Source organism: Zea mays, chromosome 6, assembly GCF_902167145.1.
Source record: "Zea mays cultivar B73 chromosome 6, Zm-B73-REFERENCE-NAM-5.0, whole genome shotgun sequence".
In the NCBI taxonomy this organism is placed as follows: Eukaryota; Viridiplantae; Streptophyta; class Magnoliopsida; order Poales; family Poaceae; genus Zea; species Zea mays.
Window position 1 is genome coordinate 15,147,077 of NC_050101.1, and position 4,819 is coordinate 15,151,895.

Sequence of the window (4,819 nt, forward strand, 5' to 3'; positions counted from 1 at the left end):
GTGGTACCGCAAATCAAACAAAGCATAAAATTTATACACGTGGCACGACACCGTAAATCAAACAACATATCATAACATAAGAATTCTCGACCTAAATTAGATATATATAAATTTTACATGATCTTAAACAACACAGTGTTTCAATCCACTCATATCATAACCACTACAAAAATTAAAAATAACCACAACAACTTTCATCAAAAGATAGATACAAGTAGACTTGTCGGTGGGTACCCAACACTCGTATCATAACCACTACATCTGAGTAGAATATGGAATACAAAAGATTACACATTCATATTTAAAATAGACATAAATATGGGATACAAATATATGATACATCCATTCAATTAATTTTTATGCACCACAATGTATATTTTTTATTGATGTGGCCATTTACTTGACCAATGTCGTATTGACAGGTCACATATGCCCGTTTGCTTTACCACCGCAGTTGGCAATAGTTATCTAAACATGTCACGTAAAAATAACAACAAGCTCTAGCTAGATAGTATAAATTTGGTAAGAAAAAGACGTAAATGAAGCTCAAATCGAATATCTTGACCAATGTCGCATCCTTCTTAGCGACAGGCACCTTCTTCCTACTGATGTCCACTCCATAGTGAGTGAGGTACCAGTGCTTGAATGGTGCAGCATCAACTTGTACAATGGCGCTCTTCACAAGAGTCTGAGTCCTCACAAGCTCATTGTTTGATGCATTATAGACCACATAAGCAAGGGAGACAAGGTTAAATAAATCTGAAGACAGCTCGGTCGCTTCACCATTGGCATGAACCTAGCGAATAGGCTTTGGCCGTGACAGTTTTTCTTCCTTTTGTGCCGCCACAACAAGAAAGTACGGTGATAGGTCGAGCCCCTGCATCATTCAGAAACACTATTATAGTTTACTCTTTTGGTGAACATTAGTTGCTTGTGAATGATCCATGCATAGAAGGAGATTTCGGGGCTTACAACAGCTTGAGCTGATGGGAACTTCTCGGTGAGGTATCTGGTGCTTACTCCAACAGAGCAGCCAATGTCCAGGATGTCGTTTACCTGAGAGTTCCCCGAGTACTTAGATGATGCTCCTCAATTACATTCGGCCAGTTGCCGCGGACTTACAACAACCAGTTTCCATTATGAGCAAGTTTACATACGAGTTGAATATTTTCAGAAGCCCATCCATCGCGGAACCACCTAGCTGTAAGCTAACCAGTGGTCCAACATCCCCAAAGAAATCCTACATTTCGATGTTACATTGAAATATAATAAGCAAATAATGTATTGAGTCCCAGAGCAAAATGGAAATAAATTATACATGTTGCATAAAAATGCACAAAAACTAAGAGTATGTCTAAAAAATGGCATATGCATCTTGAATTCCGCACCTCACATAATTAAATAAAATGTGGGTAAAGGAAAAAAGGAAACCTAAAAGTTTTTTTTAAAAAAAGTAGATACTCCCTCCTGTTTTGCATGTATGATGTTAGTACAAGCTAGTTAGTTCAAAAATGCATCGTATATTGGAAAATCGAGATAGTAATAGCAGAGAGGCTGCAATTATTTTCTTATTAATTCAATGATGATAAGCAGATATTGCGTGTTGGAGAAATGAGAGGCTGCAGTTACAATTGCTGGAATCATTTTTTTTTCATCTGTTCAAATAATAACATTACCTGAACCATTGAATTGAAACGGTGAGCACTGCTTGAGAGCTTCGGCTGGAGTGCCAGATTACCAGATGATCTAGCCAGTGGACGTATACCCGTTGGAGGATAGGTGAGTATCCAGTCATCAGCTGCAGCTAAAGCAGCAGTACTCTCTTCAATTCTCCTCAAATTGGAATCTAATGCTTGCTCAACAGAGGGTCTGAATTGCTTCATCAGAACTGACGAAAGTGATAGACCACGAGCTTCCAGCAAGTCCGAATAACCAATCGCTATCTTAACACATTCTGCAGTAGTTCTTAATCCCCCACCAGCAGCACAAGAGGCTAAGCGAAAATGACATTGCTTGGCGTGCGTCTCGATTGGCGTGCGTCTCGATCCGCTCGGGACTGACGATCTATTCCTTGGTACTGTGGAAGTTGGGGTTGTTAGAGTTGGACTCGACGAGGAAGGGCGCCCAGTAGAACTCGAGCGTGGCGCGGTACTCCTTGGCATGTCCGCAGGTAGGCGCCTGCCGTCTCGCAGGATTGCTGCCGTCACCTGTGCATGCCCAAAACATGGCGGAAAATTCAGATGATCGTATTGGAAATACACTTGGATTATTCAATATAAGCAGAGTTAGTGGTGGTTCATATTGATTGGCTGGCAGATATCAGCCAGCTGTTCCGAACTTAACAGATTGGCAGTGAAAAAACTGCTAGCAGATATTGAGTGTACATTCTATTAGCTAGCAACCTGACTGTAGTTGATCTTCAGATTACCTGCTTCAGATTTTTCATGAATGGATGAACAAAAAACCCACCTTCTCAGACGAGATCTGCAGAGATGAAACTGCAGTTCCTTTTATAAAAGTGACTCCTTTCGATGCATAGTAGTTCTCGTAAAACTCAGCGATCTTCGGTGTGAACAGATTTGCCACTGCGAAAGAAAATTCACCGCATAAATTCCGGTATCTGTTAAACTCGTGTAGGAAAAAAACAAAAAACAGCAATTGTATGTGTGTGAAGCTACGCGCTAAACAGTAGCTTGGTTCAGCAACGTACTCAAGTGTTTTCCGGGGAAGACGACAATGACTTTCATCCTGTTGGCAACCAGAGCGGCTGCGAATTCCATTCCTATGTATCTGCCGACGACGACCACGGCGTCGGCGCCAGCAGGACATGTCTCATCACACGGACTAACTTATCCGCGTCCGCGATGTCGCGTAGATAACAGACGTTCTCGGCATCTGAGCCGTCGTTCCCTCCGATCTCTTCCAGCTTCACGACCTACGGTTTTAAAAGGACAAAATAGCATGCTCTAGCATCCGGCCGGCCGGTAAGAAATCGCACAGAGTATGTAAGTGTCACCAGCGAGAGCAGCCAGCTAAATATTAGTAAAAAGAAATGAAGTCCTGGGACACTTTACAAAATAGGCTGGAGCCTAACAGCAATACAACCACACACAATGGAGCAACAAGATACGGGAAAGAAGGTAGTGAATCTGCAATCCACAGACACATAATGAAGTGTTTTCTCCTACTGCCCATCCACCGGCTCACCTCATCTTTAATTTTCTACAGCACTCAAAAACACGATTTTCATTGCACTGGCACCTAGTGATTTCACTATAGCCCTGTTTCATATGTTGCCTACAGGGTAGGCAAATTCTATGGCCTGTCCACCCTCGAGCTTCCAGTCTATTGGTAGTGCACATTTGATTCTGAATTGCAACCCATTCGAAGAATCTCAGTTGTAACTGAGGGAAGATAAATACAATGCTTGGATATTCGGTACCAAGCCCCTTTTCTCTAGACTATTTGACCAGTGAGATACTCATACTAATGTTACAAAAAAGGCAGACAAGCCACAACACCCACTTGTGCACTTAATTGTCATTTTCTTAACTGAAATGATGCATTGGTACTAAACAATTTAAAACCTAAGCTGTTCCATATTCGAAACGGAATACAATAATGCCCCGTAGGTTCTGATTTCTATTCAAAACTATAGTAAGACCACATAGCACTTGCCTATCTTGCACAGGGTATGAATGATATCTCTAGTAGTATATTCCAAAAAGATCGCTAAAATTATAAAAAATATGGTATCTTGCATCTATATTTTATATATCTTCCATAGTCCCTAAGGAATGAACTGATCACGTTAGGACGTAATAAATTAAAGTTTTACGGTGTCGAATGTCATCTTAAAAGAAGTTTCTGGTGGAAATAAATCCGATATTTATCCTCAAATCTCGAGAACACACTGGACACTCATGATTGAGTGAAGAAGTTAAGATTCTTCGAATGAAATTTAAATTATAAAGAGATGAAGATCAACTTACATGACAAATATATTGTTATGCATATCGGGGAAAGCATTATCAAACGGATCAACCAATAGCAATCTTTTAGACATATTTGAGATCTTTTGAGAAACTACAAGAATTACCAATTTACAGTACAAGTGCTACATAGAGAACTGGGCATCTGAGCAGCCAGCAAACATACATATCTGTCAATTGTCGAATACAGAGCTTAATGCTCCTGCTTTATTTAACGGTCAATTTTCATTAACAAAATGATAAAAAGTAACTCGACAAAATAAGAAAATCTGGCCACATAGATAGCAGACTTGATGAAAATAAAGCATGAAGTAAGGGTCATGTGTTTGACCTGGATATGAACATGTTCAAGGCAAACAAAGAAAATGATAATCTGGATTTTGTGTAACAGACGTGTAGGTTCAGTCGTAAAATTATGTTGCAGATTTTGCCCATAATATTCAGTTTGTACCTGATATACTGTCAAATTATGGCTCAAGTCAGCTCTAGTTGATTTTATTTATTACTGTTGAATTAAGGTTTATTAAAACTTTCATCTTTACAATGAAATATATGCAGATCCTCTAGATTCTATGTAGAAAGTAACAGAAAATCCGAATTGGTTAAAGCATTGCAGCCAGATTTTGTTATTCTTTAAAGTGGACTATATGCAGATCCTCTGGATTCTATGTATGTAGAAAGTTACAAGAAACCCTAAGAAATACCTTGAATTTTGACAATTGGATTATCCTAATGATAAAAAATGCTTCCAATAATTGATTGATGATTGCTTTGATGAGAAGGAAAACACTGTAATCCTAGCAATGTGAATTAACACCTCATCTTTA

The 4,819-nt window shown here is 39.4% G+C and overlaps 1 long non-coding RNA gene across 1 annotated transcript; it reads right to left on the reverse strand.

Moving 5' to 3' along the window:
• Positions 1 to 307: 307 nt before the first annotated feature.
• Positions 308 to 2,207, reverse strand: LOC103638518 (uncharacterized). Its single transcript, XR_002263111.2, has 3 exons — positions 1,677 to 2,207; positions 973 to 1,240; positions 308 to 877 (listed from the first exon to the last, which is right to left on the reverse strand). It is a non-coding gene; the product is annotated as an uncharacterized lncRNA (long non-coding RNA).
• Between the last annotated feature and the right edge of the window lie 2,612 nt (positions 2,208 to 4,819).